General features: G+C 43.0%; 1 protein-coding gene across 1 annotated transcript in view; it reads left to right on the top strand.

Moving 5' to 3' along the window:
- ITGA8 (integrin subunit alpha 8) overlaps window positions 1-12,346 on the top strand; it is a 652,632-nt gene that overhangs the window by 427,580 nt on the left and 212,706 nt on the right. The gene's annotated exons all lie outside the window — the stretch shown is intronic.

Genomic DNA, 12,346 nt, shown 5'->3' on the forward strand with positions numbered 1-12,346 from the left:
ACTAAAATATTGGTATAAGAACCACGACTTGAGTCAAGACAGTGTCTAGAGGATGTAGAATCGCTGGGACCCCAAGGAACCACTCAAGGTGAGGAAGGAGGGACCCAATGGAGGACGGGTGCAGTGTGTGAATACGACCGCGTGCTACGTACAATTCAATGGGAGAGTCGCAGTTGCAGTTTTACAGTTTGAGGACCATTCCCAGTGGATTTCAAGGAAAACCTTTGGAACATAGAAGGTTGGAGAGTCACCCCACCCATAGATACCGAAGCACCAGAGTTACCTATCCCAAGTAAGCCGGGTGCATAGGGCTGAAGTGGCGTTGGAAACCACGTAGTTCTCAATTGGAGTCTGCAAAGAAATGCCACTGCTCGAAAGAAGAAAAGTGTCCGGTGGAACCCACAGGTGGATCCTTGATGGAAGGAACCTGAAAGCAGAAGGGTTAGAGTCTAGGTCACTCAGGAGTGACCAGGAGCTCGGTAGTCAAATGCCCACCGATGTCGGGTGCTTCAGGTGTGAAGAAGGAGATCTTGACTCTACAGCTGCAAGAACCAGGAGACTTTGAGGATGACCAGGAGACGGATACAAGCTGTACTACAAAGGATGTCGAGTGCTGAGGGATCGGTGTCCGGCGGAAGCACCAACAAGCCTTGGCAGCGGCAACCCACGTAGAAGGTCAAAGGAGGTTACGGTCTGGCCCAGCAAGGACCAGTGGACTCATCACAGCAAGGGGAGTCAGGCCAGGCCTGGAGCAAACAGGGGAGCCCAAGAAAAGCAGTGTTGTCCCTCAAATGGACCCACAGGCTGAAGGCACTGAAGTCACAAGGGGACCTCTAGCAGTTTCACAAAGTCACAGCTTGCAGGGCACAGTGTGTGAAGAGGCCAAAGTACTTTGTACGAAATATCCACAGAGATTGGGGCTATCAATATCCCAATACACTTTGTTGGGGAACGCCAACAAGCATATGCACTGGCAAATGTATGCTGGGTACATGGGTTTGGGTTATGCAGTCCCCACGAGGGATACTGGCCTCAAACATGGTGAGACAGCAGCTCAACCTCAAGAAACATAGGAACCCACCTCCTGTGTTGCTGGAGCCTTCGGAGTCTGCAGGAGCTCAGGATCAGCAGACCGGTCGGTTGCATTACGGTGCCTGTGAATGCAGGGGAGTGACTCCTTCACCACAAGGGAGATACTTCAGTTGTCCTTGATGCTCCACAGGTCCTGCACGGAGCCTGTATGGTGCAGGGTACAGACGATGCTTTGGAGGGAGAGGGAGATTAAATCAGGTCCAGTCAAAGTCCAGCGAAGTTCAGAGTGTCCAGACGGTCAAAGGGCAGTGGTTTCTTGATCAGAATCTTGTCCACGTCGATTCTGGGGTTCTACAGCCAGGTAAGCCCTTTTGTACCCACAGGAGAGGGTTGCACAGATTCATGGGACCCTCCCAGAGGAGGGTCAGGACACTCGGGAGGTTAATCCCATGTCCTTTGTCCAGTTTCGTACCAGAGCAGGAGCCAACGGCTCCCAGGACCGCTTTGAACTGGACTATGCACAGGGACACCAAATGTGCCCCTCATGCAGACTTTCAGGCACTTTGGAAGTGCACCCACCCAGCTCCAATACAATAAATCCTGTCTGGGAGGTGGTCACACCTCCCTGTGACAGGATACCTATTGTGCTCCCTTCCTCTGCTCGAGCTTGGCTCAGCAGCAGGAGGGCAGAAATGTGTCTCTGGTCGTCAACAAACATTTTGTGCTGTCCGGGTTGAGAAGGATAGTCCCGGGAAGCCCAGAGACCCCACGAAGCTTGGCTCTGAAAGGTGGAATCATACCTCCCATACCGGTTACCGGTGTGGAGGTATGATTCCCAGGTGTTTGATACCAACCACGACATGGTTTGTTGCTGCCATTTTCGAGTTTGCCAGGCCTGCTATAGGGGTGACTTATAGGTTTTAAGTGTAGTGACCTATAGATATAGTAAACATATATCTAAAGTAAGTGGTGCATGTACCATCTTACACAGGCTGCAATGGCAAACCTGTAGTTCCATTTTGCATGGCCTCTCATGGGAGGCATAATACATGCTTCAGTCTATGGGAGGCCTGTGGGGTACCTATGCCCTGGGTACATGTGCACCACATACTAGGGACTGATAAGGGTACCCCAGTATCCAATCTGGAGTGTACCTAAGTACAAGACATAACATTTTAGGATAAAGCAGATAGACTGGGGTCCTGATTAGCAGGGTCCCAGTCAGACTTGTCAAAATTCAGCAAAACACCAGGGAAAAAGTGGGGGTAACTATGCAGTCAGATCTTACCTTCCTACAACTCTCTTGATCATGCATTTAGAAACCAGATAGTTGCAAGCACAGTTTCTGTGAAAGGAACATTAAGACAATAGAAAACTCAGACATATTTAGCTAATTTGGTTATTGTATTAAAGATCCAAAATCAATGCATATGAGTAGCATTTTAAGTAATTCGGTCATGAGTCTTATAGCTTGTAGTAGAAAACCACACATTTAGTCAAGGTAAATCTATTACTAAATAAAATAATCCATAAGAGGATAGTTCAGAGTTAGAGATTCCTACCACCAATAAAGGCAGGAGTATGGTTCACAAAATGTCTCCTAGCAAGGGCAAAGGGATCAAGTTAAAGTCCACCAATGAAAGGTCCATGGGCTTGGGCAAGGGGAGTGGAGTGGAGCAATAATTAGGAAAGTTCAGGTCTTCTCTCTCACTAGACAGCTCCAAATCGTCCAGCAAGCAAGTTCATCCGCAAAGGATGAAAAAGGCGAGGGGAATTTAGAGATAGGAAGTCAGCAATGGAGGGAAGAATAAATGAAGGGGCATCCTCTCCTCATAGGAGAGTCTCTTTTTATACTCCTAATCGTCATACGAAGGTCTGACCATCATGTGACCATTCTTCCATTTACCAGTTCCAAAATTGATACTCCAACATATTTTCCCATGTTGCTCATGAGAAACAACTGTCCATTCTGTCCTCACAGGTTAGTTGACAAAGAGCTTATTTGCTTCTCTTCATAGATTAAGTTGAGAGGTCGAGTTCCCACCAATTGACACACACTGAAGTACTAGAAAAAATGTCTTGTTGATTAAAGAATGTTGTATAAACAGACCAGATAAAGCAACATTTGAGGAAACGTAACAAAAGTCCATTACACCAGGCTATGAAATAATGCAGCCTAAGGAAAAACACAATTCAATGCTTTAAAAGTAAGCATTTCTTATTTAATAAGATAAACTCATAATTAAGCTCAAGCATAATGAAATAAATCAAACGTATTCTATATGAGAATACTTGAAACATTGTCAGTGATTTTTATACAGAAATGTTCACCTCTAATTATGGCCTACTACCATGATTTCAAAAAGTTCCTACATGTAAACTATTCCTAAAAATCACTAAAATAAAATTGTTTCTAGGATTGTAAGATCCTATTATTGTTAGGCACTTATACTGAAAGTTTCATTCATATAGCACATTGCAGAATCTTTTGCACCGCTTTCTATAGTGCTATGGCACATTGAAATGAAGTCAATAGAAATGCTAAGTTTCATCAATAATTTTCAGAACGAATTTGTTAAAAATATAAGGTATACAGTTAATAAACATATTAAATTCATTATTTCTTATTAATCCTGCTATTTTTACTTATTCAAGCACACTTTCACTGTGCTGAATCTTCAACTTTTCTCTATGTCAGTGTTGCTGTCTAGAAGTGTACAAAGCGCACATTAGAGTTTTCATTGTCAAAATTGGTTTGTGTGTAATGTAAAGAATGATCAGCTTTTACGCTGCATCAGTGTCTTGGGTGACTGTGGATACAGCAGAATTTATTTGGGATTTCCTCTGTGGGGATGGTGTACAAAATAGAGGATGAAGGAAGTTTTTCAGATGAGTAAAGGATTTTGCTGGGCTCATTTAATGCACTCTTGAAGCCATTGTAAGAAGCAATGCCAGCTCCTGGCCAGACCATGGTTGCTCTGTGAAGTGGCAAAGACTACTGAAATAAGACAAGTTTCCTGGAGGAAGAAGCTGCAATGTTGCATTCTTCTCTTGCATCATCAACTGATGCAGGCCCATGTTTCTTTACTATTGATGAAAGGCATTGATGTAAACATCCTTTGTTTGCTCCTTCAACTCAGAATAACAGTGATGTTTGCCTGTGGTGGTATTTATTTCTTGCTGACCACCATCTAAATCAAATACCTACTCTTCACTGCCCAAAACACATTTTCTTTTATGGTCACTTACACCTTTCTTGCTGCTATGAGCTAGAACAGGTCTTGCAGTCGCATTAGAAAAGACAGTCTCACCTTTATGCAAGCTCTGGTAAACAGACTGCATTTTCCCCAAAAATGCCTTTGAATAGCAACCCAAAGAAAGGTCACACTCTTGCTCTCTTCCATGAAGGCGACTATTGAAGGATTCTTGGTGGGATCTGAAAGCAGTGTGTTCTGGCTCTGTAAGAGTCTGGTCCTCGAGCTGCAGTTTTCAAACCTCTGCCAGAGAATTTGATGAACAAAAGAAAATCTATTCTTTGAATTGAATGAATCTATGTTATATTCAATGACTTTTCCAAGTATTTTCATTGGTATTTTGTTTCTGTTTGAGTTGTTTTGCCTACTTTAATTTTGCATGATGCTCTGATACACTATCAGAGTCCCTATACAGTTGAATTTTATTTGAGAACTGAAAGGAAGTGTGCCACAATGAATTCCTTTTTCTTTTTTTAATTTATCTTACATTTCTTTGTGAGGGATTGGGTTGTTGGTTGAGGGGGATGTGAGCACTACTCAAGCAACAGCCACAGTTCTTGTCAGGGTGAACCACAAACAGTCCCTAAACTAACCTGTGCTTAGCCCTCTGGTAGTTTGGCACAAAAGCAGTCAGGCTTAACTTCGAGACAATGTGTAAAATAGTTCTACAGCACAAAAACAGTAATAAAGTGAAAACACAAAGTAAAAATTAATAAAGTATTTTACACCAAAACCAAAAAGATCCTGTGGTTATCCGGTCAGGCCGGACCAGGACAAAATCACAAGTTCACGCTGATTGCAATGGAGTGGGGTCAGTGCCACTGAGGGTTGTATCTTATGTCCTTGAAGTGGAGTGTTGCGTCGTACTGCGTCGGTTCTGAGGAGGAGCTGCAAAGCTGCAATGCAAGATCCTGTGTTGAGCTGTGCCGCGCTGCGTTAGTTCTGATGAGGAGCTGCGAGGACTGCAATGCAAGGTCCTGTGTTGAGTTGCATTGTACCGCAGCGGTTCTGATGAGCTGCAAGAGCTTTGAGGTGCTGCGGTGTGGGGTCCTGCATTGCACTGCGTCTACTTGCGTCAGTTCAGAGGGAACCCACAGTTGGGCCAGAGGAGTACACTGATGCTAGCCAAGGGTCCAGGACCTGGGGGCACCTTTTGAGAATCAGCATTCACTCCAGCAGAGGCCAGCAGCAGGACACAGGCAGGTCCAGTTGAGTTTGGGCAGCTGGAGAGATGCAGGACAAGTCTCTCAAGCTTGTTATGTCCCTGTAGCTCAGAACAGAAGGCCAGTCAGCTAGCCGTTGGAGTCACTCTGGTGGTCCTGGGTTCAAGGAGCATGTCCAGTCTTCCTTCCACAGGCAGCAGGGCATCATGGCAACATGGCAGTCTTTCCAGCAAAAGGGCCACAGAACAGTGCTTCCTTTGAGTTTTCCACAGGCCCAGAAGAGATCTGAAGAGTTGGTTTAGGGGTCCTCCCTTTATACCTGGTGCTAGCTTTGAAATTGGGGATACTTCTGGACTCCTCTTAGCCCCCCACACCACCAAAGAGGTGTTTGGAATTCGCTCCTTCACTGCCCTGGTCCCAGTCTGTCTACAGCCAGAATAGGCTAGTGTGAAGTTCTTTGTGGGTGAGCTGAGGCTGTGTCTTTGAAGTGCAAGAGTGACAGTTGACAGTTCTGCCCCTTCATCAAGTCAGGATTGTCCATCCTGCCAACACCAAGGGCCTCTATTATGATACTGCATGGGAGGACTACACAGAAATCAACTGCCAACTACACTTGTTCTTATGACCCAGGAAACAGGCTGCAGACACAAACTGGTTAGGACAAGAAAATTGTGAAATACAACTTTACCATTAAAAAAGGTTTTAAATTACAATTCCTCAGACAGCAAGCATGAGATAACTACCTACTCCCAACCAAATGTAATAGCTTATTCAATGTAATAAGGTAATCCAGTGTTATCATATGGCAGAGGTAGGCCTCACAACAGTGAAAAAGGAATTTAGGAAATTTTCACTACCAGTACATGTAAAATGTAAGAGTGCAAGTCCAACCTTTTACATGTAAAGCACCCTGCCCTCTGGGCTGTTTAGGACCTGTCCTAGGGTTTACTTATATGTATTAAAAAGGGAGGTTTAGGCCTGCCAAAAGGTTTATTTTACCAGGTCAAAATGACATTTCAACACTGTACACACAACCTGCAATGGCAGGCCCGGAACATGTTTTTATAGGGCTACATACAAGGGTGGCACAATAAGTGCTGCAGGCCCACCAGTAGTATTTTATTTAAAGGCCCTAGGTACCTGCGGTACCACTTTAGTAGGGCACTACAAGTAAATTAAACGGGTGTAAGCTAATTTTAACATGTTTAAAGAAGATAGCACAAACACTTTATCACTGGTTAGCAGTTGTAAAGAGCACCTAAAGCCAACAAAAAGAAAGCTCAGCAAAACAGGAGAGGTGAAGGTATAAGGTTCGGGGTGACCCTGCAAAGAGGACCAGGTCCAATATTCTTCCTTTTATTCTGTAAACTGCTGTGTCCTAGACCTGACCCATCATTGTGAGGTATGTTTGCTGTTTTCTGTAAAGCTGTGTTGTCTGTGTGTACTTTTTTTAATGCATTAATGGATTTGATTGTACAAACAACAGGTGCTTTTACTGCACCTTCGTGAAAATAATTGGTATGTTCACAACATGTTGACAACAGCAAAGTTTTTTGGGAATAATAGAAGGATGTGACCCTTTTGATGGTAGCTTCTGACAGCCCCAAGGCCAAAGTTTTTTTTGTCTGACACAATTAACAAGTTTAAAAAAGCATAGCTTTAGAAAGGAAACCTAATTGCACTATTTCCCCCATGTAGAATAGATGAAACATGAATTGTGATCCATTCAGAGAGACATCTTGGGTATTGCACGAAAGATTTTTCCAAAAATAGGAAATCTATACCAGGTTAGTCTGTGAAACTATTTCTTGTTAGTGCTGTTGTATATCTCGAGAAGTTGTCACTCAGTCAGACCATAACCATGTTTACGAATTTGAGTTCAGTGCCAGGGATGCTTAGCTTCTCTACTAGCTTTGAACACATCATTCTAAATAGCTGAAAACATATAGTACTGAGTTTGGATCTACTATGTGTATTGTACCAGAATATCATAACCAAAATATTGTCTGGCAGAAATATTGTGTTCTAAATGTGGAATACAAAAATATTACTTGAACTGAGTTAATAAAAAAAACATCCAATGGGTCGATATTTTTGTAAAGGATATTTAGGAGCCAGTATTTCAGACGATATTTTTGCTAACAATGTTCTGACATACAGCCTCTGCTCTGTAACTTTTTAATAACTATCCAACAGAAGCCATCTGACAGACCTTAAGTTCTCAAAAACACTATAATGTACTGTCACTAAGAACCAGAATGTTTGAACACTTAAAGGGCAAAAATGTAGTTTTAAGTGCCCTGTAAAAATGAAAGTGGTTAATGAAGAGGGTTGTTTATTGGAACTTAAACAGCAGTAAGATGATGAAAAAACATCTGCCTTGGTGTGTGTATCTGAGGCATGGGACGAGCAATAAGGCATGGGCAGCAGAACAGTTCTGCTTGTAGGAGTGTAAAAGCAAAGTCTGCTACAAAGATGCATAGGACTTTTTGAAGGCATTGCTCTATGTCTGGAGGTTTTTAAGGTAATTCTTTTCTTGACAAGAAGTCAAGATGTAGTCAGATATACAGAGGTCAAGTACAAGCTGTGCTGCAGCTTTTTGAATAACTTGTTGGAGAGTCAAGATATATTCATTAAGATTTAAATAAAGAGCATGCTCACATTTAAGACTTAAAGCTGGCTTGAAAGGCACATTAATGGGCATTGAAATCCAGGAAAGGAGCAGCTTACTAGGAGTCTTTCTTAACTGAAAACATTGAATTTGCCCTTCTAACTTGAGACACAAATTAAAGCTCTAAGTAAAACAAGTACTTCTAAATTATGAACAATGTTGACAGGAGTTGGTAGTAAGTAAAAAGGGACAGTCCACCAGCTATAGGTTTGGATAAAAGAAGGACCACCAAGCACCATTTAAGGTGTTTTCTGCTACTCTCTACATACAACTTTGAAAAATAGCAGGAGTGTAGGCAGAACTGCCAGTCAGGCAAACAAGAAGCTGAGTTCCATCTGCATATGCATGGAAAGAAATTCAAAGACTCGTGACAAGTGCTAGTGGTGTCACATGGGTGTTGAATCAAATAGGAGTAAAGAAGGAGTTCTGTATTGTTCCTCAGGGCAGATATTTAATTTCTAAATGCAACAGGGAAGTGAGACAGCTTGGACTCTATCTGACAACAAGGATCTTATCCACACCACACTTCTGGAGACAACACCCAAACTCCAAAGTCTGTTCATCAGCATTGGACGGTCAACACTTTCAAAAGCTGCCAGTAGATCTAGAAGGATTACAGCATCCAACAGCAGCTAGAAGTCATGTAGAGCTGTAGTAAGGACTTATGTTTGGCTGATACTAGATTATTAATGGTGCAACTCAGCTGTTTTCTCTAGAGCGACTGAAAATTGAAGATTAAGCAACCTTTCAGTTGTTAATCCGAAATAATTCAAAGAGAAATGATGCAATAGTCCCCCAATTCCAAAGGTTTGGCTGTGGTTTTTTTTAACAAAAGCAATACAATAAAATGGCCTGTTTCTGGGAAGTGAAACTGTGGCCCTGTAAAGAGACTCGGTACGGTAGTAACACTTGATAAGTGGAATTGTCCTACCAGCAGTTTCAAAGAGAACCTGAGGCCTAGGGTTACACTTAGAGACTATGAATATAGAAAGTACCTCCTAAACTGGAATCACTTGAAAGTAATACAGAGGATTAATGTGATCTGGGAGGTTAGGAACACAATCACATTTGCCCAGTTTTGCAGAGGGTAAAGAGGAGTTGTCAATATCCTCAATTTCCCTCAAAATGATATTGGATAGAGTGTTACAAATTTCCATTGACTTTACTATGCATTCACATGCCTTTGTATAATTTTTACGTATTACTCCTAACCTCCCTTTAGCACCACCAACCCAAAATCCTAAAATTACCCTTACCTCTCTCTACCACTCCCCATCCTTAAACTCTAAAGTTATTCTTACCATCTTTATTTGCCATCTTTCTTTACCTTTACTCATCCCTTAATCGTAAAATTACCCTTACCTCCCTTTACCTCTACCCTCACCTAAACTCTAAAATTACTCATACTCTTTAAACCACTACCTACCCTTAAACCCTGGAATTTCCTTTTTACCTCTACCCAATCCTAAAATGACCCTTACCTCCCTTTCACACTGCATTCTCCCTTCCAGATAAGTGCCCAATGTGTAGTGCCCTTAATCAAGTAAGATTAGCACAGACAATGCTGGGGGCCAGGTCGACTCGAGCCAGGTTTCGGTAGTTGTGCAAAGGTCTAGCTTATGATTTATTGTCATACTGTGAACTTGAGTTGCATGCTTATGTGGGAATCAAATATTAATGAGAGAGGCAAATTCCAGACAAAGAGCTGCGAAGGAGCGGGATAGGTCTGGATTATGAGATTTTAGTTAATGGGCAAGATATATTGATAGAGGAATGGTCAGCATGGCCCAACAGATGAGCGATCCTGGCACAGATGAATACAGACAGACTTCCCTTTTGCGTGCTTTCTGCATGCTGCTAACATGCCTGCTATGCACGACTGCTATACAGTGGTTTGTGGGAGGAATTAAATAGATGAAGACAGCATCGGGAAAGTGGACTTCCAAACTCTGCACGTAGCCATCAATACCCGCAGTGCATGCCGGTGGCAGGGCAAGGCTGGCTCTGCCTAGGAGCAGATGCTCCTTTCTGAAGCTTGAAAGCTTGCCCCAAACTGGATATTTGGACCCTACAACTTCAAAGATATGTCAATCTGACAGAAGGCTCACTGTATTTAGAATGCTAATGTTGGAAGGATTGTGAAGTCCTTTAATTTGCTGTGTCTAAAATATAATTTGTATTATACACATTTGTCGATTCATATATAGTTGCAATTGCCTTAGCTGCTAATGCTAGCAGCAGGTGCGGCCAGTGCACGTAATTGTGGTGGGGTGGTGGGGCCCAGTGTGGGGGGGGGGTGGATTTAAATGGATGATGACGAGGGAAAATTAATTATTTATTTAATTTTCACTTGTCATCTTCTGTTGAAATCCCCCCTCCCCCATCCGGCCCCACCGCTCTTACCTGCACGGGCCGCTGCTGGCTAGCAGTTAGCAGCTGTTACGAATCTCTAATCACAGTCCTGTACCACCGTGTGTTATCAGCACCACCGTGTGTTATCAGCACCACCGTGTGTTATCAGTACCGCCGTGTGTTCTCAGTACAGCTCTCCTTCTCCTGGAGTCACTTTGCTTGTACAGGATGAGACACGCAAAGGAGTTTGTAAATATTCTCCGTTCTTGGAAGAACTGGGCAGTACGCTGGTTACGAGCAGGGCCGGACAGGCCATTGTGGGCCTAGGGCGTTTCTCGGGAGGGTGAAAGGGTAAGGGGCTTTTTTTTTTAACAGTGAGGGCTACTTTTGTTACTGGGGGCCGGTTTTGCAGCGGTGCTGCAATATCGCCCCCCAGTAACAAAAGCAGCAGTGGACTCTTGCGCTCTTCCCACTCAGTCCCCCAGGGGGCTGGTACGACAAAATTGCCAGGGCTGCTTTGGGTTCCCAATCCGGCCCTGGGTACCAGCTGCATGTCCCAGTTATAAAATGCAAGGTGTATAGCAAAGGTTGCTTCTTTGCCATAGGAAGAGTTATGTTCTCAGCTATTTTAATTTATCTGGTATCCATATCTCATCTCTCAGGTGGGCACTGGGAGTTGTGATTTGCCACTTTACTGGGATTGGCATTATTGACGGCTAGCTTGGAAGTTTGGTGTTCCCATTGCAATACTCAGCAAACCATCGCCTGTTCATTAGCCTGTACTGGCCTCCTCGTCCATCTACTTTCTGCTCGTTCCCTCCCCCCACAACACAAACTAAGTGCAACCAATAAAAATACGAACGCTGCCAAAACCAACAAAAGAGATGCAACTAAAAAGAAGTCATCCAAACATAAAAGCACACCAAATCAAAATACATTTAACATTGATGCCCGCAGCTCTCCAGAGCAAGATGTCTCCAGGCCCACAGCAGGGCATCAAAGAAAACAAAACCGAGACAGGATTATGTTGCTCTTGTGGGAGAAGAACAAAACCATGCTTGTCCAAAACACTGAATGTAAAAAAATTGACATATGTGAAAGGGACAATAGTATTAAAGACATTTCGAAATTTTGCATGTATGGATTTTAGAAATGCTTAGAGATGAATGCCACTTGCTCCACATATTACAGTAAACTATCTATTCTCTCTCATTTACAGGAAAAACAAAGCTGCCATGTCTTCTCTTCCTTTCTTTGAGACGTGCATGCATTCTTCTCTATATTTGATTTTAGGCTAGCGAGGTTGTGGTGGTGCTTTTCAATTAAGTCCTGCAAAAATACTCCAGTGAAGCACATGTATCTTCAGCATATGTGCTTTATTATTACTTTGAACGTTTGCAGTCATTTATTATGTAGTATGACTTACTCGTTTTCTGCTTTCAATAACTCGGTAATATTCGTCAAGGAAAAGCAAAAATCAAGGTCTCTGTGGCAGAAGTCCCCTTGCAATATTTTATTATCTTTGCTTTTTGCGCAATTACTTCTCTGTGCCTCCATTCCACCTACACAGGGCCAGCTAAGAAACTCGAGGTCAGTAGTTTCAGAATGTGTATCGATCTGAGCATAATGGAGCCAGGTTACCAGGCACCTGTGCTCAGAGGAGCTCTTACGGTGGGTTATGGGAATACCACTTGATAAACTGGGTTATAAACCCAGATCCCACCCAGTGTGTTGTTTGAAACACACAAAGCCAAGTCATGAATGCATGGGGCCTGACTCACAAACTGCACTTTTGTAGTAACATACACACTTTTGACTACGCTTACTACTCGTTGGTATTCACAGCTGCTCTTTGTAGTAAATCCCTACCTGCC

This window comes from Triturus cristatus, chromosome 10, assembly GCF_964204655.1.
Source record: "Triturus cristatus chromosome 10, aTriCri1.1, whole genome shotgun sequence".
Lineage (NCBI taxonomy): Eukaryota > Metazoa > Chordata > Amphibia > Caudata > Salamandridae > Triturus > Triturus cristatus.